The sequence below is a fragment of the Chiloscyllium plagiosum genome, unplaced genomic scaffold (genome assembly GCF_037043375.1).
Source record: "Chiloscyllium plagiosum isolate Xiang-an unplaced genomic scaffold, Cpla_swu_hap1 HiC_scaffold_42, whole genome shotgun sequence".
Taxonomy (NCBI): domain Eukaryota; kingdom Metazoa; phylum Chordata; class Chondrichthyes; order Orectolobiformes; family Hemiscylliidae; genus Chiloscyllium; species Chiloscyllium plagiosum.
The window spans coordinates 72,781,627-72,809,568 of NW_028270180.1; positions in this window are offsets into that span (position 1 = coordinate 72,781,627).

Below are 27,942 nucleotides of genomic sequence, written 5' to 3' on the forward strand. Positions count from 1 at the left end.
ACATTCTGCAGAGGCTGGACGCCATTGTAGATAAATCCAAGTTAGTAAATGTGTTTTAAGCACTGTAGATGAATGGAAGGGATGCAAGCCTCTGCAAAAGGAAGAAGAGGAAGTGTGGAGAACTGCAGACCAATTAACTTGACATCTGTGGGGAAACTGTTGTAATCTATCACATAGGATCTGATATTGGATACTTAGAAATTAACAGCAACATTGGAGAGTATCAGTATGCATTTCTGACAGTCATCATATTTGACAAACTTCAGAATGATTTGAACTTGTTTATTGCACCATAGAAATGGCATATTTCGATTTTCAGAAGACTTTTTATAAGAAATCATGCAGTGAGTTCATAAATAAAGTACTTTGAATGGTAATGGGACGAATATATGTAAGTGGAAAGTTAAAGTCAGGCTCGCCTTCATTTAAGAGAATCAGAACATAGATGGAAGGTCATGTTGAAGCAGTTTCACAGCTTGTTAATGAGGCTGCACCTGGAGTATTGAGTACAGTGTTGGTGAGGAGAAAGTGAAGACTGCAGATGCTGGAGATCAGAGCTGAAAATATGTTGCTGGAAAAGCGCAGCAGGTTAGGCAGCATCCAAGGAGCAGGAGAATCGACGTTTCAGGCATGAGGTGACCCAATTTGAGAAAGAATGTACTGACCACAGAGGATGCGCAATGGACATTCTCCAGATTCCTCCCTCAGATGGCGAGATTTCCTCATATGGAAACTCGGTCTGTGTTCTCTAGAGTTTCAAAGAATGAGAGGTGATCGCAGTGAAATTTAGAAAAAAATCACTAAACATATGACGAAATGGAAACAAATAGGATGTTTACCTGGCTGTTTACTCTACCTGTAAGGCAAAGAATGGCAGGATAAAGGATAGATCATTGCAGACTGCAATAAGAAGGCAATTCTTCACTTTAAGGCGATTAACTAACACAGCGGCATGGAAACCTGCTGGCAGGGCAAGATTAGGGAGAATCCCCACATAAACTGCAAGTGTGTCCAGCGAACAGAATAACCAGCGAAGAGTAAGGACTCATTAGTGGCTTGCCAAGTTGCATCAAAATCAACTTAATGGTAGGAGACAGAAGGTCTGCTCGTAGAAGGCTGTTTGTTTGACTGGAGGCCAGTCTCCAATCATGTACCACTGGGATCAGTGCTCTATCCCTTCCTATTTGTGATTTTCAGCGCCAGTGTTGGACTGGTTTGGATAAAGTTAAAAATTACAGAACACTAGATGATAGTCCAACAGGTTTATGTGGATTTACGACCTTTCGAAGAGCATAAACACGTGATGAAGAAGCAGCACTCCGAAGGCTAGTGCTTCCGAATAAAACTGTTGGATTATAACCTGGATTTGTGTGATTTTTAACCTTATTATTTGTGGTACTCTTAAATGAGAATATGGAAGGGGTGGGAGTGGGGTGGGTGTGATAAATCAGTTTGCGTTTGACACAACGATTGGCTGGGTGGTTGGCAGTGAGGAGGAAGGCCTTATGCTACAGGAAGATACAGGTCGAATCGTCAGATGGGTAGATCAATGGCAGATGGAATGTAACCCGGACAAATATGAGGTGATACGCTTTGGAAGAAGGAACCAGATGGGGAATACTCAATGAATAGCAGCACACTAGGAAGCGCAGACGGTGCTTCTCCACACATCCCTGAATGTGATGAAACAGGTTAATGCACAAGTTGAGAAAGCATCGCAGACCATAAACATAGCCTTTATTTATCGAGGCATAGATAATAAGAGCTATGCGGAAATTTGGTTAGGCCAAGATGGAATACTGTGTTCAGTTCTGACTGCCACATTACAGGAAGGATGTGATTGCACTGAAGGGGTGCAGAGGAATTTCATCAGGATGTTCTGTGGAATGGAGCAGATCAGCTCGGGTTGTTTACTTTGTAGCAGAGAAGGCTCAGGGGGACATGACTCAGAAGGATAAGATTACCAGGTGCATGGACAGGATGGATAGACAGCACCTATTCCTTTCAGACAAGAGAGTACCCTGTTAAAGTGAAGGAGGATGGAGAATGGAGAATGGAGAAAAGGGAAAAGGTAGAACTATGGACTACTAAAGTTATGTTTTCACAGAAGAGAAAAAAAAATGAAAAATAAATCTTCCAAGCAATGCTAGGAAACTTTAGTCTGGTGAGAAAAAGTGAATACAATGAAATTAGCAAATAACCATTTTAGACCAAGTGTCGGGACTGAAAGTAATGGGCATAGAAAAAGTCAACAGAGGGAAATCTATCAAAAGTGAATCATATTTGAGAAAGTGATTTTGGCAAAATTATGGAGAAGCCATCAATGCAATACGATTAGATTTTCAAAAAGATTGCTGATAAAGCCCCAAGGCTACTATACAAATTCTAATCTTATAGGACGGCGGCTAATATGTGAACATGATTTTTGAATGGGATCGCTTATAGGAAGCAGCGAGAAGGATTACAATAATGTTTTATTCCAGTGGAAGGTTTGGGTGATATAGCAGGAATCGAGCTTGGCTCCCAGCTTTCCGAATACACACCAAACTTTTGGTTGAGGGGATCAAACGCAATATTACAAAGTCTGCTGATGACATTAAACCATGTCGGAATGTGAGTGGGTGAGCAGGATGTAAAAAAGCTCCAAGTTGATTGAGACAACTGGAGTGACTGAGCAAGGATGTGGCAGATGGACAACAATGCGGGTAGATGTGACAATTTTTAACGATGGTGGGAAAGACAGAGCGGCAGCCTACCATTTGAAAAGGGGTTGGTTGAAAATTATTGATCTATAAAATAACTTATATTGCATTTTTCTTTGCTTCTGTGCAGACTTCTGAGCTCCATGCAGGGCAGTGAGTTCTGAAGCCTGAAGCCAATACTGGGAATGGCATTGGCATACTCACTAGTGTACACAGAACACCAAATGGGGAGCTGTAGCATTGAAAAGGACCTGGATCTCCCTGTACACCAGTCACTGAAAGCAACATTTCAGGAACAGAAAGCAGTTAGGAAGTTAGATGATGTGTTGCCGTTCATTTCAGGAGGATTTGCGTCCAGGAGTAAGTGTGTCTTACTGCAGCTGTACAGGGCCTTGGTGAGACCCATTTCGAACATTGTGCAGTATTGTGTGCAGTTTTGGTCTCCTATTAAAGGACAAACCTGACATTGACAGAAGAGCAGTGAAGGATGGCAAGACTGATCTCGAGGATGATAGGCTTGTTGTGGGAGCAAATTTGAGTAGACTCCGCCTTCATTCCATGGGGTTTAGGAAAATGAGTGATGATCTCAGTAAAATATACAAAACCTTGAGAGGGTGAGACAGTGTGGAAGCTGGGATGATAATTCCCCAGTCTGGGACCTCTAAAACAAGGGGCCACAATATTAGGTACAGACAGGCCGCTCTGCATTGAGATGAGATTAAATGTCTGTACTCAGATACTGGTGAACCAGGGGAATTCTCTCCCAGATCAGGCTGTGGAAGCCAGGGCGCTGAATATAAGTAAGGATTTCAAGACACAAAAGAGATAGGGAGAGAGCAGGAGTGTGGTGGGAATGTAGAGAATCAGATATTATTTCTCCATTAATGCGGTAGCTGTGTTCCTGTGCCACACCATGTTCTAGAAAAATGTGAATATTCATAATCAGGGCTGTGGGAAAAAGAGGGTAAGGGACGAACCGCCAAATTATTGGTCATAACCAAAAACTGAGGTTATCCGAGCACACACACTAGCACAGTCTAAGTAAATCTTTAAGTCATATATTGTAAATAAACAGTGCAGTAAATGTAACACTTTCCACTACAGTCAATGACTACAGCACTGTACCTTTCACTAAACTCTTCACCATAAAACGCGTGAGCTGACTGACCACGTAATGCCAATGGGGGAATTCCACTTCTCATCAAGATTCTCTCCGGTTTGAAATAAACGTCCTTCTAAATGTAGACTAGAATCCCCAGTTTCAGGCTCAGGTTCAAGGCTTGCAGAGCAAATTGTATTTCTGTTTTAGCTGAACTCACTGATGGTGCATTTTGCAGACAGACGATCCTGAGGCTGGGATTTGCTGTTCAGCTGGTGTCAGGTGTGGAATCATGTAACAGACAACAGGAGCTTGCGTTATAAAAAGGTGCACAACAAATCGTTTTGCAGCCAAATCGCGTTTACAAACACGTGTTATTGGAGAACTGCCTCTCTGTTGAACGGAGGAGCAAATTTGATGGACTGAATGGACGACAGTAATTCTTATTTTATGCACGGATGTTTAAACATACTAAAGGATATGAACACTGTGTGGGGAAAAATGCATTGAGGAGATTGTTTCCAAGATCTAGAACCGGTAAGACTCAAAGTATCTAATGCCCTGCTCCTTTCCTGATGCTTCTGTGCACTCCGTGGGAAAGCTCTGTAACTGTTGTCACGAGCTCTCAAACACCAGGAAGGCATTATCTGTACGCTCACAAGGACTGTGTTTCCCGTTCCCTTTTCCAAAACCAAGCTTGTTGCCGGGTGTTCTGTCAGGTTTTATCCTTTTAGAATTCAGAGCAATTTGATACAATTGAGTGTCTTGCTTGGCCGTTTCAGAGATCATTGTAGAGTTTATTACACGTCTGTGTGTCTGGAGACACTTATAAGCCAGACCAGGAGATTCGCTTCCTAAAAGTACACTGGGGAAGGAACACATGTTTACAATCGACATTAGATTCAAGGTCACTGTTACTGACACCAGATTTTAGGTCTCGATATTTTGTTAATTGTTTTTAACTTCCACCAGCTGCCAGATCATTAGCCTGGTCTAGATTAGTAATCCAGTGGCATTTCCACAACCGCACCATCTCCACATGAGGACCTATCAGAATCGACACTGAACAGGTTATTTCTGTGCTGCTTGACAGCTCTGTCGAAAATAACTCCCACTGATTTGACTATCGAAACGGGACTGAGTACGTGGTAAATGTTCAGACTGTAGTTATTCCCCGGTTATGGGATTGGATAGAGTTGAGTAATTTTCCATGTGGCCAGGCAGACGTCAGAGTTGGAGCTGGAATGAAACAGCTTCCCCAGGGATTGTGCAGCACAAGTCTTCAGTCCTATTGTAGGAATGGTGTCAGGGCCCATTTCCTTTGTCGCATCTTCTGTGTTCAGCTTTTTCTTCATGTCACGTGCAGCGAATCGAATTGCTTGAAGAGTGGCATCTGTGAATCTGTGAGCATCATGAGAGTGAGGTGAATTGTCTACTCAAAAGTGCTGGCTGAGGATGGTGCAGATACTGCATCCTTGTCTTTTACACTGATGTACAGAGCGGTTGTGTTATTTAGAATGGGGATATTTGTGGAATCTTCTCCTCCAGTATATTGTTCAACAATCCATCGACATTGTCGACTGAATGTGGCAGGATTTCAGAGCTTCAATCTTATCTGTTAGTCTTGGGATCATTTCCTCCTCTCCATCAGATTGTAGTTCTGCTGTTTGGAATGTAACCAGTCAAGTGCGGTAGGTTTAATGGGTTGTCATCAGGTTTAGATACACATGGTCCTGACTCTGGCATGTTCACCCAAACTCGTCACTGAACCACCACGCGGCTTGATGGTAATAATAGACTGATGGATTATCCTGGGGAAAAAGTTATGGATTGTTTTTGAATGCAATTCTGCTGCGGCTGCTGCTGTGATCTACAACATCAGATGATAACCCAGTGTGAGCTGCAATATCTGCAATTCAATTCCACTAACTCTCCCCTCGTTCAAACCGAGACCGATTCACCCATCAGCCCTGTACTCAGTGACCTAAACTAATTTCTGATGTGGTAACATTTCCATTATCATATTCTCATCCTGCTGACTGTCCCCCCCCTCCCGATGTCACTCCTCCAATTTGTTACATTACTCAAATACATTACCATATTTATTTGAATCGTTTTCTTTCCCATAATACCATATGCTGTGCTTGAAGTGAATGTTTTTCCCTTCTGTTTATCTCCCTGACCATGATTAAGACCTCTGTCGTGTCTGTGATGCCAGACCTATCTCGTTTCAGAGCCAATTACCTTGTGCACTTTGCGTTTTTGTTCACTTCCCAATGTATGACGCTCTGTGATAGACAGGGCATTTGAGCAGATTTGACACACGTCTTTGGAGCTTGTTCAAAAACAGAAATTGCTGAAGAAACTCTTCAGGTCTGGCTGAATCTTGTGGAGTGAAAGCAGAGTTCATCTTGCGTGTCCCTGTTTCTACAGCAATTTGTGCATTTCTATTTCCAGTATCCATAGACTTCTGTTTAATGAAAATTTGTTCTGTTCCTATTAATTTCTGGAGAAGCTCAGCAGGTCTGGCAGCCTCGACAGAGACAGAAAATCAAAGTTAGCGTTTCAAGTCCAGTGTGACACTTCTTCAGAACTGAAAATGATTGGAAACTGGGCATTTTAGTCCTTTACTAGAGGTGGGGGGGGGGGGGGGGGTGGTAGGTGACAGGGAAAAGAGGGTGTGAAAACAGATAAACAGGCTTTTAGTAGTGGTGAACGAGAAGATGATGCAAAATAAGTTTAAATTAAGATGTGAATTGGAGAAAGGGGTTCTCTCTTTTGAATGCAAGATAAAGAAGACAGAACCACACAAGGTCATAGGGAGGCCAGGAGGGAGAATGTGGAACATGTGTTATTATGCAGATCTGGCCAGAGATACATTTTCACTGTAGAGATCATCACCGCCACCAGAAAAAAGGAATTCAGGTACCTGACGTCTTAATGGCACTAGTAAGATTTTTGTGCTGCCTTAATATTGTAACATAGAGAAAAAACAAATAACAGTAGGAAGTTTAGGCTGAGTTTTTTTGCCGTCATTTTGAATATTGTTTCAAATTAGCAGTGCTTATCTTTAAATGCTTGTTCTTGAAGTTAGTATCAGATGGAGTGTAGGAGGTTGAGGGGTGACATTATAGAATTTTATAAAATGAAGGGAGGCATGGATAGGGTGAAAAGCCAAGGTCTTTTCTACAGGATAGGAAAATCAAATCAGAGAGAGAGCATAGGTTTATGGAGGAAGAGGGAAGACTTAAAAGGGAGGAAGAGGAACATTTTTACACAGAGGGTGATGTGTTTATTGAATGAGATGCCAGATGAAGACTGGCAGATGCAAGTACAGCTCCAACATTTAAAAGACATTTGGACAAACATATGAATGGGAACCATTTTGAGGTATATGGGCAAAATGCAAGCCGATTGGACCAGTTCACTTTGAAAAACCTGGCCAGCAGAGACAAGTTGGACCAAAGATTGTGTTTGTGCGCGATATGACTGGATGGATATAGAAAGTGAAGAAAAGGGAAGAAAAGATGTGATGTAAGCAAATTGGCAAGAAATATAAAAACAAGCAGCACGAGCTTTTCCATGTATGTAAGAAGAGTTAAAGAGTTGTGTGTGATCTTTGGCAGAAACAAAGTCAGGAAAGTATATTGAGGCTGTGACTGGGGAAATGGCTACAGAGAACAGACAGATAATTTACACCAGTATTTTATATCGCTCCTCACAAGGGAAGACACTCTAAATATTTCAATTATATGAGCAAAATAGTAATAAGAGGGAAGTTCTTGGACTGTCTCTAACAAAAGGAACAAGGGGGCATAGCTTTAAATTAAGGGGGGTAGGTATAGGACAGATGTTAGGGGTAGATTCTTTACTCAGCGAGTCGTGAGTTCATGGAATGCCCTGCCAGTAGCAGTGGTGGACTCTCCCTCATTATGGGCATTTAAGCGGGCATTGGATAGGCATATGGAGGATAGTGGGCTAGTGTAGGTTAGGTGGGCTTGGATCGGCGCAACATCGAGGGCCGAAGGGCCTGTACTGCGCTGTATTCTTCTATGTTCTATGTTCTATGTTCTATGTTCTAAGGCTTTTCCCAAACAGATAAGACCAAGGGTAAACAGGTCATCAGAAATACAGAGCTGGTTTTAATTGAAGTGATTACAGAGTGAATGGTGGCTCTGTGTGAAATATTCCATAATTCTCTGGATTAAAGGAGTGACCCAGTGAAACTGGAGATCCTCCAATGTGACGACTGTCTTCAAGAACCGAGCGAGACTGAAAGCAGGAAACATTTAGCCTAACAATTAGTGGTGGGAATCTGTGACAGTCTGTTGTTAAGGAAGGGATTGCATGATATTTAGAAAAGCTTCACACAGAGTCAGCATAGTTTTGTTAAAGGCGAACTATATTTTGTCTGTAAAATCATGCAAAGTTTTTTTCTGGAAATCCATGAGAATGTAACAACTGGACATGATAAAGGGGGACTGGTAGACATGAGGCTTTCCAGAGATATTCCACAAGGTATCACTAAACAAAGGTTCTTACACAAGACAGAAGCTCATAGTATGACGGATAATGCATTGGCATGGGAATACACTTTGTAAACACCTATAAATCGGACAGTCAGGATTCATCATTCTTTATGAACAACATGTGTCGACTGGAGTACCACAAATATCAGTCAGTTGGCAAGAGCTGCTTACAATCTATACTGATAGCCTGACGGCGGGAGCTGAGTGCAATATAAATCCGAGTTTGTGGAGGATACTTACACCCAAATGGTAGGCTGTTATTTAATGGAGAGGACGCCCAAAAAAGGAGCAGTACAACGGATTGAAATGTTCCTGTGTATGATACATAACGTCAGCATGCTGATGCTGCAATGTTGGTTCATTAGACTGGTTCCTGGGATGAAAGTGTTGATGTATTGAATACATCAAAAATGTTGAGGCGATTATCCATTGTGGTTTAAATGAGTGAGGGTGGCATTACTGAAACGGACAAAATACAGAGGGGGCTTGACAAGATAAGTGTTGAGAATGTGGTTCCACACAAGGACAGAGTCTCGAACTCAGGGATATCGATACAGAATAAGGAATAACGATTTCAAACTGAGACATAAAGAAATGTCTTCTTTCAGAATGTAGTGAATGGCTGGATTTCCCTAACCCAGAGAGTGTGGAGATTAGAACACTGAATGTGTTTACCAACGGTGTGGATTGGGATTTGACATATCAGCGAGTTGAGGGATGCAAGGGTTAGCAGGAAAGTGGAGTTGAGCCGTGGAGAAGATTAGGCATGTTCTTATTGAATGACCGTGCAGGTTTAAGGGGTCGAATAGCCCCCTCCTGGTCCTCTTTCTTATCTTCTTATTTGTGCTTTTGGAAAATAAATGATTATTTTCCTGAAAGTCATGATGCAAAATGTTGCATTCAGGGAGAACAGAGGATTTGTCTGAGTTGACCTTGTGTGGGGTATGGGGGCTGTATTCACAGCGAATCTGGATCTGTAACATGGCCCACATCTGGAGCAGAAGTTACAGAGACGGGAAGCCTGTAAAGAGGGATTGGGGGAGGGGGCGGTCACTTCCTGACCCAGCCTGGATTTTTCATGTACATTTCGCAAACTGCACCAAACCATCGGAATGGTCTTGACCAGCTCCTGTACTGCAGGATCGAAGGGCTGAATGAAACATAGGGCTGACGGACACGACTGGGCCATTCGGTCATTTGACATTATGCCACCAGTCAATAAGGTCATGGCTCATCTTATTGTGTTCCCAGCAGCACTTTTCTCTCATTGCACTATTATCCTTGATTCTCCTGTCTATGGAAAATCAGACAAAGCCAGCCTCGGTATAATATCAAGATTCAGCCCTCCCAAACTTCTGGGAAAGAGAATTCCCACTTGAATGAATTCCCACTTTGTGAATTTCTGTTCACTCCGGTTCTGACTGGGGTTGGAGAGTGTCACTGTTTGCTTTTCTAGTCCCACCCCTCCACTGCTCACAGCAAATTTTAATTGTAACCAGCTTGGTGATATGGCCGATGATAAAGGTCTCAGACTGGGTCAGTTTCTGTGAAATGAACAAGTCATTTAGATTTCATTAATCACCTACAAGTAATTAATAGAACTAACTGAGGGGGATGATAGATATTTGGTTAGCACTGCTACCTCACATCACCAAGGAGCTGGGTTCAATTCCAAATTCAGGTGACCTCTATGTGGAGTTTGAACATTCTGTACGTATCTGTGTGGGTTTCCTCCCAATGCTCCAGTTTCCTCCCAGAGTACAAAGATGTGCAGCTTAGTGTGGATTGACTATGCTAGATTTCCCATTGTTGAGAGAGTGTCCCTGTCATGCTAACATCAGTCAGTATGGGGAATTGAATGAGCGCTGCTGGCCTCCATTTGCCATCCAGCTAACTGAGTGGAAGACTCTGTAATTGTCACAGACAGAAACAATCACAGATAAAGGACAAAAGAAACGTTCATAACAAGAAAAATTGTACAATTCAGATAACGGTCAAGATAACAGCGGAGGATAAAACGTTCTCTGCTCGAAATTGTATTTCATAATGGGACAAGTGTTTTGAAGCAGTGTTTGGCTGAATACAATAAAGTGAGACAAAGTGAAATAGCCAGAATTACTAATTGTGATTGGATATAAAATAAGTGCATTTGCAGAGAGCGAGAGAGATAGAGAGAGATGAAACATCGTCGTGTTACTTCCCCTTGTCTACCATGCGCGGGGTCAACTGTACAGTGTCACTCCAAACTGAGAAAGATAAACCGTGTGCCCATTGACATTTGAAAGATGGCACCAAAGCCAGTGATCATGGAATATCCAGGGGCATCAGTGCGATGGTGAGTACCTCCAGCCATGTTGGGTTGGAGAATCGGGCTGGCATTGAATGAGAGGAAAACTATGAAATTGCGTAGGTAGTTAATGAGGTGAGTTCGATAAGATAGCACCAGGAAACTAGCTCAGCCTCGTATGGACAATCCATCTGTCACACTCAATGAAAATGGCACTGAGATAATTTATTGGTAGATTCAGCCCAATGAGTCGAAGACTCTGCTAACCCCACACCCAGTTACAAGGGTGCAGAACAAATGCTCATTCAAACCTCTCCATAATCTGTACTGACACCAAAATCCCCTTCACCAAGCATTCCTCGTAATACTGGCTCATGTTGCGGGATGCTGACGAACTGTCTTCATTTCAGCATTCTGAAATCTGTGATCTTATATGAAATTGTCTCTCAATCTCCCTTCCTCTTTTTTCCCAAAATCCTTTTGCTTGTTGGTAGTTAAACTGATTTCCCCGCCATCTCTCTCTTGCAGGGGCTAGGGAATACGGACTAGGCAATAAGGACTTTGTATCAGAGTGATAATGTAAGTAGACAGTTAATTCAGAGTCAAGAGCTGTGCTTCAAGGCAGTGTTTAAAATCCTACCACAACCGATGTCAGAGCATAAGCTCGAATGACAACAGTTGGAATGAAACCGAATTTCACTCATGGAAACCAGAAACCGTCAGGATTTATTTTTATTATTTCACTGATAGTCTTTGGTGAACAAACTTAACATTATTGCTCAGTCTGAACTCAGTGTGACTTCAGAACCACAACAAAATGGTTGGCTCGATTTTGTCTTGACAAGTGGCTACGTGATCAAGGACAATTAGTGATGGACAACAAATGCTGCCCTTGCCCATGATGCTGGCATCCCGGAAAACAGCAGCATTAAAGGTGAAATAAACCAAGGAACGGTGGGTGCTAGAGATCGAAAATAAAATTCTCCGGCGTCTGAAAGTGTTGGAGGATCTAATTAATAAAAGGTAAGTCTTTGAAAATGCCATGGAATTGAAGGTCGGTATGTTGCTGCACCTGATGAACTACGCCCCAGAGTATTGAGAAGGTGGCAGTAGAGCTAATGAAAGAATTACTGATTATTATTCGAAGCTGGTTAGATTCTGGAAAGGATCCTGCAGACCGGAGAGCAGCGATTGTAAATCTAAATATTTAAAACACGACGGAGAGGTCAAACAGAAAACTAACTTGTGGTTACCTTGATATCAGCTGTGAGAAAAATACATTGGAACCTTTTGTGAGGAATGTGACAACTAGACACTTGGAAAATAATGACATGATTTGGTAGAGTCAATCTAGATTCAGGAAAGGAAAATGATCTTTGATAAACCCGCTGGATTTTGTGGAGGTTGTGTGTTGTGACATCGACAATTGAGAATCATTGGGAGTGGAGTATTTGCATTTTCAGCAAACGTTGACATGGTTGAAGATAGTGAGTAGAGAATGTTAGATCCCATTCGTAGGTAAGGGTGGAATACACCGAATGTCTTAAAAGTTGGATAATCGAGAGAATGAAGTGGGTTGTGTTTTTATCTGGAGTGAAGGCTTTGGGGTATCTGAAGGATCAGTGTTTGGGACAAAGCTCTTCGCAAGACATAAAATGTTTCAGGTGGGAACAACAAATATCATCATTCATATTTAAATCGTGAGAGGTTGGGAAGCTCTGTTCTTGAAACAGACCTGGATGTGCTTGATCATAAATGATTGACAGAATGTTTAATCAGCAGGAAGTAAATGATATGTGGCTCTTCATGCAAAACGATTAAACTACCAGAGTAAATGTATCTTTCCCAATGGTAGTGTTCTGTTTAGGGACTATTTGGGGTATTGTGTACAGGTTGAATATGCTTAATCAATAATGATCTTGTGAGCGATACAATCCAAAAGGATTTTACCAGACTAAGCCCTGGCATGGTGTTACCATGAGGAGAAAGGGAAGAAACTTGTGTGTAATATGTAGCACTGTGAGGGAATGAGAAGTTGAAACTTGATGGTTATTGTTGGACACTCTTTATGTCCCAAGCAAGTGAATAGGATGAAAATTCCATCCTTCTCATTGGATGCTTGTTTCCCGGTAGTTTCCGTGCCTATACAGAGCCCCGTGTCTATTGACAGGTAAGTACAGACTTTGAATGAACTTTACTGTACAGTTGCTGTGTGACCCTGCACTGAATGTTACATTGTCAGCAGATACAATACCTTCATTCTGAAACAGTTAGAATTTCCCACCAGCTTCGGACCTCCATAGAGACTATGGGTCTAACTTCTTGGAATGGACAACACGTTGGTGAATGGGTAAAAATATTGTCTTCATTCCCACTGCCAGAAAACCATGTTAACATGATATATATGGACTATGAGTAGTGAAGCCACTTGGAACACGTTAGAACAGTCTATCTGTGCAGGCCATGCACCATCTGTTTATGATATTGGACCATCTCAGACACCATCCTCTTCCTGTGTCAGTGACCGAAGAAGCTGAATGACCACTTCCTGTAGCTTTGTAAATGGCTCCAGATGTGAAATCGTCTCTTTCTGTTCCCATGTAAATGATGCGTGGGAGTGAGTGTTCCCCTTGTCTTCCTATGGAATAGGAAGGAGGGACTGATTGTGCTATTCCTCTTCTTGCCCAGTAGCTTTGATGGGCTGAATGGCTTCCCCTTATTCTTGTGAACCCAGATTGATGCACTGAATGAGCATTTTTTTTCTAGGGAAATGCGTCTAGTGTCTGTTACGTCAATGTTACCCAGATTTTAACAGCACACGTTTGAATGTTGCCTATGTTTTATCGCACATGGACACAGATGGCTTCAGAATCTGAGAGCTGATTTTTTTTCTGAACATTGTGTAGTCTTCAATGCATATCCAGACTTCGGATCGGTGTGAACTCAATGAGCTGAATGGCCTGCTTCCACACTGCAAGGATTCCCCGCTGGTCAACTGCAGGTGCCTGGGCTGGGGGAGACACCCAGGGAACCTCCTGCAGAGATACCCCACGGCTGAGATGATTGATGCCCACCGATAATAATCAGCTTCCCTTGTGCTGTGAATAACTCCGAGCGGTGGAGAGGTCACAATCGATTCTCATTAATGCGAGTTTGCTCAGGCTCCTTGATGCCATCCTCAGTCTAATACTGCCTTGACTTCGGGGCCAGTCTCTCTTACCTGAGCCCCTGTGTTCCCTCTTTTGTTCATATCAATAGGTCATGGTATCGAAGCAGAGAATGGCTTCTTCAAACAGAAGGCAGTGATTGTCAGGAATTTTCATCCACAGAGAGTTAAGGGAGCAAGATCACTGATAGGGACCAGTGGTGTCCTGCAGGGATTGGTTGTGGGACGGCTGCTCGTTGTGACTTTTTTTTTAATGACTTGGTTGAGGAAGTGGGAGGGTGGGTTAGTAGGTTTGCCGATGACGTGAAGATTTGTGGAGTGGTACACAGTGTGGAGGGCTATTGTCAGTTGCAATGGGACATTCACAGGATTCAGAACTGGGGTGACAACTGACAGATGGAGTTCAACCTGAAAAAGTGCGAATTTATTATCTTTGCAAGCTCGAATGTGAATGCAGAATACAGTGTTAAAGGCAGGATTGTTGGCAGTGTGGAGGAACAGATGGATCTTGGGGTCCATGTCCATAGATCCCTTAAGTTTGCTACCCAAATTATGATAGGCTTGTTAAGAAGGCATATTGTACTTTAGTTTTGATTAGCAGGGATTTGAGTTTAAGAGCCATGAGGTTAAACTGCAGCTCTATAACGCTCTGGCTAGACCACACCTGGAATATTGTGTTCAGTTCTGGTCACCTCATTCTAGGAAGGATGAGTAAGATTTAGAGAGGGTGCAGAGAGAACTTACCAGGATGCTGACTAGACTGGAGATCAGGTCTTATGAAGAAAGATTGAGGGAGCTAGGGCATTCTCATTGGAGTGAAGCAGGATGAGAGGTGATTGGATACAGGTGTACAAGATGATGAGAGGCATAGATAGAGTGAATAGCCAGAGACCTTTCCCCCAGCAGAAATGTCTATAACGAGGGAACGAGGGTACATAATTTTAAGGTGATTAAAGGAAGACTTTGGGGAGATGTCAGAGTTCAGTTCTTTAAACAGAGTGTTGGGTGCGTGGAATGCACTGCCAGCAATGTTAGTCGAGTCAGATACCTGAGGGACATTTAAGAGATGCTTGGATAGGCACATGAAAGATAATGCACGAAAGTATTTGCACGATGAGTCTGATCTTAGAGTAAGATAAAAGATCAGCACAACCTCGAGGACCGAAGGGCCTGTACCGCGCTGTACTGTCCTACATTCTCTGACCTACAAAACTATTTAAAGAGGCTTTAGATGGATTTTGACCTGTCAGTGAGTTGAGTGCTATGAAGAATTAGGCATGAAAGAGGACTTGAGACCGAGAGAAAATCAGCCATGATTTACTGAAGGGCGATGCAAACTTGAGGGGTGGGGATAGGGAGTGAACGACTTGCTTCTGTTTCTATGTTCTCACATTCTATTATTTGAATGTTACAGATTGTCATTTTCCTGGAAGTTTTGTTATTGAATGTTGTAGTCAGGGAGTCCAGAGGATTTTCTGAGCCATCTCTGGGTGATGTGTCCGAGCAGTATTCACAGTAAACCTGGTTCGATAACGTGACCAACAAATGTAGCACATTTTGTAGAATGGGGAATCTCTGTAAAGAGAGATGAGGGGCCTCTTTGATACCCAGCCTGGGTTTTCCAAGTACATTTTTCAAATCACCCAAACCATGTGGGAAAGTATTGAGGGACTGAATGGTCTCCTCTGTTCCTGTGCACGAGATGATAGCAGTAAGTGGCCTCCAAATGCTCCTATCTAGCAGATTTGATGGGCTGAATGGAACACAGAAACATGGGACTGAGGAACAGCAGTGAGTCATTACACACCGTAAGCCTTCTCCAACAGGCACTAAGATTGTGCCTGATCAGGTTTTGGTCTCAGCCCCACTTCGCTGTCTGTATCCAATTATCCATGACTCACTTCATGGACAAATATTTAACTAATGCATCTTTGAATAAATGTAAACAAAGAAGCGCCACAAACTTTTGGGGAAGAGAATTTCCACTCGAAAGGCCTTTAGAACTTTTCCTAATCCATCTTATCGAATTAGAGAGTCATACAACACGGAAACAGACACTTTTGTTCAAATTGTCCATGCTGACCAAACATCCTAATCTGATCTAGTCCCATTTGCCAGCATTTTGCCAATATATCTCTGAAGCATTCTTATTTATGTATCTATCCAGATATATTTTAAATGTGCAATTATACCCTCCTTCATGGATGCTTTTATACTCTGAGATAAACTTCCTCACTGTCCACTGCACCACATTTTGCTGTTATCTGTAAACTTACTAATCATGCCTCCGATATTCACATCCAAGTCGTGTATACATATGATGCAAAGCAGCAAGCTCAACACTGAGTCTTTCAGCACACCACTGGCCACAGGCCTCCAGTCTGGAAAATAATCCATTACCTTCAAGACAATTTTGCATCCAATTGGTTGAATTTCCTTGGATTCCATGGGGCCTAACTGCTTTAAATTTTCATTTTTATGCTCTAACACATTTAGTTCAGCTGATCTGAACATATTTTCATGATCACATATTTATTCTTGTTTTGTTTCAACTATCTGATGAAACAAAGTCTCTGCCAATGCCACTTCAGCTTCCTTGTCTATATATTTATGATCTCTCCTGTTTCTGTTGGTGACATTGGGACCTTGTTACAGCACAATCAGGAAAGATTCCAGGATAAGGCTCCTGCTTGGCTTCAGTTGCTTCTGCCTCCACTGGATTTTCAACGAGAGCAGGCAGCATTTCTACCAGTGAATTAGCTATATACTTTGCAAGGACAACTTATACTCCTGGAGCTGAAGGTTTTTCCAATATTTATACCACAATTTCTCCGCATTTTTCTGCACACTCCATCCCCGCTTTACATAATTGTGCACTTTTTGTCTGACATGAATTCACTTTAGCAGTAACTTTTCTGGACATGGTCCTTCAGGAATACATACCTTCGCATCTTTCAGCATCATAGACTGAGAAGACCCTGTGTCTCTTAATAGTGCATCCTCTTGAGCTGCTACTTCTGAACTATGTGAATACACTTTCCCCTGGCAGGTATATTTCTTAAACAGATGCGGCACTTCCTCCTTGACAAACCACAGATCAACTTGTACACTCTGATGCAGCTTTCTAGCCTCCACTGTGCTTTCTGTTACCGCTCCAATAAAATTCCAAGGCTTATCCTGTTTTCCTACATCTTTTTTTTCCCCTAGTCCACCAACAGAGTGATTTCCTGTGACCTAATTTATTGCCATGAAAACACCGGAGCTTTTTAGCTTCTTTGTCCCCTTCAAGGGTTTCCTTTTTACCCTGTGCTAAGTTATACTTCTGATCTTCACTGAGATATACATATTGTTATCCACGTGAGTATTACTCTGTCCCTCATGAACTGAAATTGATTCTGGAAGCCAAAATGTGTTTTATGGAACAATTCATAATCATCAGCCTCTTCAGCTGCTAACCTTGCTGTTTTAAATTTCTGCTTTTCCACGGGAGTTTGCACTACTTCAGGCAATGAATCTTTGAATTCCTCCTAAATAATCATCTCCCTAAGTGCATCATACATTTACTTAAAGTTCTTGTCCATTTATCAAAATTACTTTCTTTGACCCTTTCAAACTGAATATTGGGTTGAACAGGGTCACTCCTAAGATTCCTGAAATGTTGTCTATAGGCTACTGGCACAAGCTCATATGCACTTTCTTCACATCCTCATACTCCCAAGATACTTCCTCTGATATTGTTGTAGATACCTCACTCGCTCTACCTACAAGATTCGTTTGGCCACTGCAATTGTTTAGCCACGTTTTCAAATGAAATGAAAAAAAATTCCATATTGTACTCATCCAATTTAGGCAAGGCGTGAATATACTTAAAAAGTATCTCACCAGGCTTTTGACTACCATGGGTTTGCTAATCTTCACGCTGTTCCAAACTAAGCTTACTTCCAGCCTTCATCTCCATCTTTTCCCTCTGACTTTCCACTCTCAGTGCCCATCTCTTAAGTTCAAACTCTCTCTCTTTTTGTTTCTCTCCTGCCAAAACCATTCTTTTTTTTCTCTTTCCTGGGTAAAACCAATTCGTTCTCTTTGTTTCTCTTTTAATTTTAGTCGTAACGCAAACTGCTTCATTTTTGCTTCTAGCTCAAGCTGCTTTATTTGTGATTGACGTTTAGTCATTTTTACAGACCCCAATGGAGTTTCCAGCAAATTGGACTGCTGAGCTACTGCTGCAATCATCTCATCTTGCCTCACATTAGGAGGTAACTTCAACTCCACCTTGTCTACGAAATCCCGCAGCTTGGACTTACGTGCATTTTTTACAACTCCCAAGGTCGATTCTCCGAACTCCAATACACTCTTTGTGACTGCAAGAGGTATTGTTTTCTGAAGTTCTGTTTACCCACCAAATCAACACACTAAAAAAAGAGATTCTAAAACCTGCTGTCTAAATTCCGTAAAGGCCCCTAAATTTGATATGGACCACGCCGACCCCTCAAAACATTTTTAAGCAGGTAGTCCAGACAGAACTTTGGTATTTGTTGAAGATTAGTGTATAGTGGATATTCCAGGATTGAGTCAGCTGGTCAGACCGTCGAGTTTTATACAAAAAGACTTTATTTACCAAATTACGGAATGAAGCACATGAAACTGAAAATTGAATATCCAACTAACTTACATTATTCAACCAAGAGGCTATCCTGACTTTAAGATGTTGTTCCAAAATACTTGCAAGAATTACAATAAACAAATATTTTAATCACAAAAAGGAAATCTGATTCAAAAAGCTTACAGATGATGAGGTCGGAAGAGAAGGAGGGGGAGAGCGTCCAATTTCAACAGTGACCCTAACTCAGCTAACCCCCACCTGAATCCATCTGTCCAGGTAGAGAGCTGACTACATCCTCTTGATTATACAAGTTTTTATTTAAAGACTTGAAAGCGTTCTGCCTGAGGCATTACCAGTTAGATATAAACAAAATAACCCAAATGAACCTTTGAAAACTCAGACACATTGGAAACTTGGGTCATTTAGAACCTCACTGAAGAAGAAAATTCAAGGATAACATGACCTTGTTAAAGGGCCAGCTTTGTTACAACATATGCCATATTTGACTTTGGACTGAATTCAAACAATGTAAGTCTTTCTGCTTGAAGCCAGTAAAGGGTGTTAAGGTGTTTGTGAGTTTTTATTTAAAAAAGGTGCTGAAGCACATTGAGTGTTGAAGATACAAAATTGCCTCAATAGGTCAATGAAGGGAATGCCCAGGCAAATCCACATTTCCTGTGTATTGGAATGCAAATGTATCCATTGTAAATATATTGGCTAGTGTCTGTTCTAGTCGAGGAGCGATCAGCACGGTAACAACATCTAGATTGTTGTTGTGGTTCTGTTCGCCGAGCTGGAAGTTTTTGTTGCAAACGTTTCGTCCCTGGCTAGGCGACATCATCAGTGCTTGGGAGCCTCCTGCGAAGCGCTTCTTTGATGTTTCCTCCGGTGTTTATAGTGGTCTGTCCCTGCCGCTTCCGGTTGTCAGTTTCAGCTGTCCGCTGTCGTGGTTGGTATATTGTGTCCAGGTCGATGTGTTTGTTGATGGAGTTTGTGGATGAATGCCATGCGTCTAGGAATTCCCTGGCTGTTCTCTGTCTGGCTTGCCCTATGATAGTAGTGTTGTCCCAGTCGAATTCATGTTGCTTGTTGTCTGCGTGTGTGGCTACTAAGGATAGCTGGTCGTGTCGTTTCGTGGTTAGTTGATGTTCATGTATGCGGATTGTTAGCTGTCTTCCTGTTTGTCCGATATAGTGTTTTTTGCAGTCCTTGCATGGTATTTTGTACACTACATTCGTCTTGCTCATGTTGGGTATCGGGTCCTTCGTTCTGGTGAGTTGTTGTCTGAGCGTGGCTGTTGGTTTGTGTGCCGTTATGAGTCCTAGGGGTCGCAGTAGTCTGGCTGTGAGTTCCGAGATGCTCCTGATGTATGGTAGTGTGGCTAGTCCTTTTGGTTGTGGTATGTCATCATTCTGTGGTCTTTCTCTTAGGCCTCTGTTGATGAAGTTGCGCGGGTATCTGTTTTTGGCGAATACCTTGTATAGGTGTTCCTCTTCTTCTTTTTGCAGTTCTGGTGTACTGCAGTGTGTTGTGGCCCTTCTGAATAGTGTCCTGATGCAGCTTCGTTTGTGTGTGTTGGGGTGGTTACTTTCATAGTTTAGGACTTGGTCTGTGTGTGTGGCTTTCCTGTATACCTTTGTAGTGAATTTTCCTTTTGGTGTTCTCTGTACCATCACGTCTAGGAATGGGAGTTGGCTATCCTTTTCTTCTTCTCTCGTGAATTGGATTCCTGTGAGTGTGGAGTTGATGATCCGGTGTGTTTTTTCTATTTCCGTGTTTTTAATGATTACAAACGTGTCATCGACATATCTGACCCAGAGTTTGGGTTGAATTTGTGGTAGGACTGTTTGTTCTAACCTTTGCATAACTGCCGCTGCTATGAGTCCCGAGATTGGTGATCCCATGGGTGTTCCGTTGATTTGTTCGTATATCTGGTTGTTGAATGTGAAGTGTGTTGTGAGGCACAAGTCCAGTAGTTTAAGTATGCCGTCTTTGTTGATAGGTTCAGCGTCCTGATTTCTGTTCTGTATGTCCAGTAGGTTGGCTATTGTTTCTCTGGCTAGGGTTTTGTCAATCGGAGTGAACAGTGCCATCACGTCGAATGATATCATGGTTTCTTCTTTGTCTATGTATATATTTCTGATGATGTCCAAGAATTCCTGTGTTGATTGTATAGAGTGTTTGGATCCGCTGACCAGGTGTTTCAGTTTCTGTTGTAGGTCTTTGGCCAGTTTGTATGATGGTGTCCCTGGCAGTGATACTATGGGTCTGAGTGGAATGTCTGGTTTGTGTACTTTAGGTAATCCATAGAATTTGGGGTTGTTGTTGCTTTCCGGTTTCATTCTTTGTAGGTCAGTTCTGGTTATCTGTCCGTTTTTTGTAGATTCTTTAGTGTATTATTTATCCTATTGGTCCTATTGTTATTTATCCCATTCCTAGACGTGATGGTACAGAGAACACCAAAAGGAAAATTCACTACAAGGGTATACAGGAAAGCCACACACACAGACCAAGTCCTAAACTATGAAAGTAACCACCCCAACACACACAAACGAAGCTGCATCAGGACACTATTCAGAAGGACCACAACACACTGCAGTACACCAGAACTGCAAAAAGAAGAAGAGGAACACCTATACAAGGTATTCGCCAAAAACGGATACCCGCGCAACTTCATCAACAGAGGCCTAAGAGAAAGACCACAGAACGAGGACATACCACAACCAAAAGGACTAGCCACACTACCATACATCAGGAGCATCTCGGAACTCACAGCCAGACTATTGCGACCCCTAGGACTCATAACGGCACACAAACCAACAGCCACGCTCAGACATCAACTCACCAGAACGAAGGACCCGATACCCAACATGAGCAAAACGAAGGTCGTGTACAAAATACCATGCAAGGACTGTACAAAACACTATATCGGACAAACAGGAAGACAGCTAACAATCCGCATACATGAACATCAACTAACCACGAAACGACACGACCAGCTATCCTTAGTAGCCACACACGCAGACAACAAGCAACATGACTTCGACTGGGACAACACTACTATCATAGGGCAAGCCAGACAGAGAACAGCCAGGGAATTCCTAGACGCATGGCATTCATCCACAAACTCCATCAACAAACACATCGACCTGGACACAATATACCAACCACTACAGCGGACAGCTGAAACTGACAACCGGAAGCGGCAGGGACAGACCACTATAAACACCGGAGGAAACATCAAAGAAGCGCTTCGCAGGAGGCTCCCAAGCACTGATGATGTCGCCTAGCCAGGGGACGAAACGTTTGCAACAAAAACTTCCAGCTCGGCGAACAGAACCACAACAACGAGCACCCGAGGTACAAATCTTCGCACAAACTTTGAAAATCTAGATTGTGGTTTTTGAAGGTGGTGGTGGTGGAGGTTCAGGCGGCTACAGTATTGCAAATGAACAACGACTTTTTGTTCAGTGACGATGATTGATGTTAGTCTCCATGGATTTTAATGATGTCACTGGACGGTTTCCTTCTCCTATTAGTAAGACTTCATGCCATTGTATCAGCAGATGCAAAACCTCCGCCACTAACAGGGATCATCAGCTGCAAAGACAGGAAGAGGAGAGGTAAGCATCTGAGAATAGTCTGGAATGTTCTATTAATGCATCAGAATCTGCTAACATTAGACTGGAATGCTGCAACAATGGTCAGGAGTTTGTCCTCGGGTCTTATCTATCTTTCCTGGTATTGGTCGTCATTATCAGATCGGATATACGGTGTACGGATGATTATTCAGTCAGGTTACTATCCCATGTTCGGTATTGTTGGTGTTTCTCCATCTCTATCCATTTACTAATCCTATAAACCATGGCGAACTTCCTTTCTAATTCTGTTGCAATCGACAATGGTATTTGGCAAAGACCAAATGTTGTCTTTAGTTTCAAATGCAAATTCCATTCATTATCCACAAATTTCAGAACCGCCCACACCACCGCCCTCACAAACAATTGAGATCAAGATTGTTCATAATCCCGAAGAACATTTCTACCCGGAATTCATTTATGTCTCGGTATTCTGTCCATCATTAACCCAATCCACTATCAGCTCGATAATATCCCCAGTCACCATCTTGGCATCAATGCTGACGCTTAATAAGCCATTATTTATGCCTTTATGGTTATAGGTCTCCTCGAAGCACGATTCAGTTGGAAATATTTCGATGGCAATCTTGTTCTTGTCTCTAAAGTAACCTCATAACAGGGACACTGTGTCATAGTAATAATGTTGCAATAAATGTAATTCAAAGGCACAGGTTATTCCACATAAAGGCATAATTTCACATCCTACCACAACTTATGTCAGAATTTAAATTCAGATGACAGGAATTGAAAATAAAAGCAAGTTTCACTAATTATGACTATAACATTGCCAGCCTTTAGTCTATAAGTTTATTTATTTCACCGATGCCGTTTGGAAAAGAAATCTCGCATTATTACATGATCTGACTTAAGACTGACATCAGGCCCACAGTAATGTGCTTGGCTCTGTACTACCTTCGGGAATGAGCTCAGAAGAAAGGATCAACAAATACTGCCCCTGTCAGCGATGCAGACATCCCATGTAATAACAACAGTAAAGGATAAATAAAACAAAGAATGATGCAAGAAATCAGAATCAAAAAGAACGAGAAAGAACCAGATTTAGCTGCCTCATGTCGAGAGAAAAGAATTGGCATTTTTAGTCCAATGACTAGACATCAGATCAGAATGCCGCTGGGAAATAGTATGATTGATGTTGGTGACAGGGACGCCTGTTGTAAAGGGGAGAAGGACTGTGTAGAATAGATAGAGAAAGGGAAAGATAGAGGGAAAGAAGCAAACAAAAGGATTTTTGATTAGCTGGGATTGAAAACAAACGAAATTAATCTTATTTGTTTTTCTCCTGTTACCATATTACTGAAAACTGTGACCATGTGAGGTATACATCAAAGTTACTATTTAAAGTAAGTTACGTCACTTTGTCTCTCTTCCCTGAGTGTAAACATATTCTTTTATTCATTAATGGGAAGCTGGGCCAATATTTAATTCCATTTCCCCATTGTCCTTTAGAAAGTGTTTGTGAGCTGCCTTGCTGACCACTGCTGCTCCTGGGCTGTAAGTAGCCAGTGCTTAGTTACGTCCGGTTTCATTTCTTTGAGACTTTATAGTGACTGATATAACTGAATGGCTGGCTTGGCCATTTCAAACTACAACGGAGAGTTAACCACATTACTGTGGGTCTGGAGTCACACGTAAGCCCAATTAGGTGGAGATGTTGGATTTCCTTCCCTGAAGGGTATGGAGGTGCCAGGTAGAACAATCGAAAATGGTTTCTTTTTTTTATTTGATTCTTAATTCCTGATATTTTACTGAATTCAAGTTCCAACATTTGCCGAGGTGGAATTCAAATCCGAGGTCTGGGTCCCTGAATTATTATTCCAGAGATCATACAGCTCGGCCATTGCCTCCTTGGCATCTCCAAACATCTCCAATGAAAATAGTGATTTTACTGTTGGTGTGTTTTTGCTGCATAAGGCAAAGAAATTATTTGCAAAACATACCATCCTTCTCATTTTTTATTTATGAGTAGGCGAGATGATGGAAAGTGCTCTTGGTGAAAAGGACCTGTATGTCCTTGATCATGAGTCACTGACAGAATTCATGCGGCACAGTAAATAATCAGCACAGTAAATGTGTGGTGCCCTTCATTGCAAAATGATGCAAGTATAAGAGTGAAGACACCTTCTTGCAGTTGTAGAGTATTCTTGAGACAGGACTTGGGGCACTGTGAACAGATTTTCTCTCCTCTATAAGGAATTATCTCCTTGCCACAATGTAAAGGAGTTTCACCAGATTAATCCCTGCGGTGATGGTGCCATCAGGAGGGTGTGAGGAAAACGACTGTTTAAACTGTATCTTTACAAAAGAATAAAAACTGATTGCATTAAAATTTGAGCGTTCTGGACTAACTCTCATTATTTCCAAAACAAAACACTGATAGCATGAAATATAACATTTTTTTCCCCGATAGACGTCTTCACATTTGGACAAGTATATAAATAGGAACTACTGAGAAGGATTTGGGCCCAGTGCAGAGAAATGAGGTTCGCATGGATGGACATCTTGGTCAGCATGAACCAGTTTGTCCTAAAGGTCCTGTCTCCGTGCTGTATGATTCTATGACTCTTTCACAGTTTGCATAGTTCTGTTGAGCCCCCATATAGGTTGAGAGAGAGCTCCAGGTTCTGAGTGAACTCTCACCGCCTCAACGTGCAGTTGGTGTGTGACACTGCACTGAACGTCATGTTGTTCACAAATCTGTCAGCAGTCACACGCTGATAGAGTTAACCATTCCCACAAGATTGTGATCTCCGTACAGAGCACTAGCTTGTCTTCTCTGTCTTCTCAGTCCCTTTTTGTCTAAAAACTGTTCCTTGGCTGAAAGAGATATTCCTTGATTTTTTTTTTCAGAAGGGCAATAAAACGGGGCCTGACGCGATCAGCTTGGTTTGCTACAGAGATGGAAAGGGTTTTCAGAGGCCTTTCTTTTAAAATGAAAACTTCAGGCCAAAGTAGTCGTGCTTTAGAAGTGACCTGTATAATGAAAAGGGAGTGGTCAGCTCTTTTTAGCTGAATTAGCTGAGTTGAGCTAAGGTGAGCAGTTTTCAGTTGAGGCGTGAGCTGGGAAGTTCAACAGTGAGCTGTGTGGAAACTCTCCTATTTTGCTCTTCACCTGTAAGCATGTGTTCCATTTGTACTGGTTTTTAAAGGGAGTTTGCTTATTGGGACTGTTGCGTATATTTGGAACAGCATACTTAATTCTAGTTGAATAGGTTGTGTTCTGTAGGGGTTCTTCATTCTGTTCTTGGTGTTTCATTGTGTAATTTTGTGAATAAAGCTTTTGTCTCTTTTCAAAATCTAGTAGACATCCTAGGTATCTCACTTTGGGTTTTTCCATTGTACACGTACCGAAACAAGATACAAAGTTATGCTCTGGGCTACCTGCTTAAAAATGTTTTGAGTGGTCTTGCCGAGTCCATAACAGATTGGGGGCTCTTTGCGGAATTTTAAACATTGTGCACGAAGTGCTTCTGCTTTATTTCGTGTGTTGGTTTTGTTGGGTAGACAAAGCTTGAAATAGTAATGGATCTTTCAGTCGCCAAACATTTTCTGGATATGGATGCAGTGACTTCGGAAGGTTTGCAAAAAAGTGAATATGACCAAGTTGGAAGAATTAACAGAGAGGCTGGAATTGGAACTGCCTGCTTCTGTGAGGAAAGGAGACATAGTTACAGCAGTAGCTCATCAATTAAACTTATTGCAGAAACCATCAAAATCTACAGAGGTAGCAAGAATTCCAACGCAAATATACCAGCTCGTGTTTGGGGCCAGAGATAAGGAAGGGGCAGCAGAAATGAAACAGTTTGAAGTACGATTAAAAACAGAAGAGAGAGAGAAAAAAAGAGAGCAGCAGAAGAGAGAGAAAACAGACAACAGCAGCAGAGGAGAAAGAAAGAGTGAGCTTTTGAACCCCAAAAACTGACATTCAAAAATGAAACGTCAGCGTAAAAGGCTGGACATAACGGCAGAGGGAAGGGTTAGTGGGGAAGAGAGTGAGGATGAACATGTCCCTGGTAGTCAGAAGCCCAGTGAGAAACTGTTTAGGTATGTTCAAGCCTTGCCTAAATTTGATGAGAAGCATGTAGAATTCTTTTGCAACTCAATTGAAAAGGTGGCGAAACAAATGCAGTGTCCAGAGGCAATGTTGTTTTGTAGGTCCAAACGAAACTTGTAGGTAGGGCTAGTGGCGTATTCGCATCCCTTACAGAGAAGGTATCTGGGGGGCATGAGGAGATGAAAAATGCTATTTTAACTGCATATGCGATTGTGCCAGAAGGTGATGGGCAACGTTTCAGGGATCTAAGAGGGACTCTGGTCAAACTTACATTGAGTTTGAAAGGATCAAACAGAGTAATTTCGATAGATGGATAAGAGCTTTAAAAATCAAGAAAACCTATGCTAACCTTAGAGAGGTAAATATTTTGGTGGAATTCAAAAATTCACTGCCTGACGTAATGCAAACTTGTAGAAGAGCAGACAATTAAAACAGCATGGTTATCTGCTGAAGTGACTGATGATTATGAATTGGTCCATACACTCATTTTGGCTTCCAGAATCAATTTCAGTCCATGAGAAACAGAAATTGGAGCAAACAGATATCCTCACCGGGATAGGCAGAGACAGATATTAGTGAAGATCATAAGCATAATTTACGACAAGTTATAAAAAATGAAACCCTTGAGGGGTCAAAGAAGTTAAAAATTTCCGGTGTTTTCATTTTTAATAAAGTGTGCCACACGAACTCACAGTGTTTGTAGGCGAGGAGAAAGCCAGATATCGGAAAACCAGACAAGTCTGGCAGTTTTTTTTGGATGAGTAACAAAAAGTACAATGGAAATTAGACAACTGACGCAGAATGTACAAGATGATCAGAGGTTGATTAAGGAGGACGTGGCAGATCTGCTTAAAAATACACATGCAAGGGTAAAGTCTATTCACATAGGCCAGGAGTAATAGGTAAGGGGGTTCGAATTATTAAGGAACACAGGATCTTCTCAGTGTGTAATGCTGAGGGATGAGGAAATATGTACTCCCGAGAGAGTACTGCAAGAGAAGGTACTGGTAACAGGAATTCATGGTGAGTCCAAAAGTGCTCAATTGTGCAAAGTGAGTCTAGGGATTCCAGAGAAGAGTGGGGAATGCGTGGTAGGAGTACTGGACCCCAGGAATACAATTTGTCCTCGCAAATGATATAGCTGATTCACCAGTAGGCGTCCTGCCTACTCTAGTTTAAAAGCCAGTGGAGACGTCGGCAACTGAAGTCCAGTATTTTTCAAGATCACCAATGTACAGGTTTATGCAGAAGACATCAAAGGCACAGATAAGGGAGCTGACATAGAGTTATCCGAAACCTTCTTTGATCAGGTAAGTAGAACAGAGAAGGAGCAAGTAGAAAAACACGCAAGTATTCTTAGCTCTGCTAAGCTGATTGATTTACAGCAGAAAACTGAGGAGTCAAAACAGTTATATAAAAATGCATTTAGCAAGAAAGAAAACGAATGCATTCCTGTCTGTTCTTACTAAACAAATGATGTCTGAATGAAGAAATAGAGACCATCTCACATTCAAGCAGATCAGACAGGGAGCGAAATTCAACAAATTGCTTTGCCAGTAGGGTATAGAAAGGTGCTGCCAGTGGTGCACGAGCTACCCTTGAAGGTCATTTCGAGGTGAGGACACTACCGGCTAAACTACAAATGTATTTTTACTGGCCTGGGCTACACAGACATGCAGTTAAATTTTGCCAGACGTGTCAAACAGATCACACATGCAGTACTAAAACCTGCACCTTTAATACCTCATCCGGCACTTGAAGAACCTTCCACAAGAGTGTTGATTGTGTGCGTAAGTCCCCTACGTGAAACAAAAAGTGGGAATAAGTATTTATTAAAAATAATGGG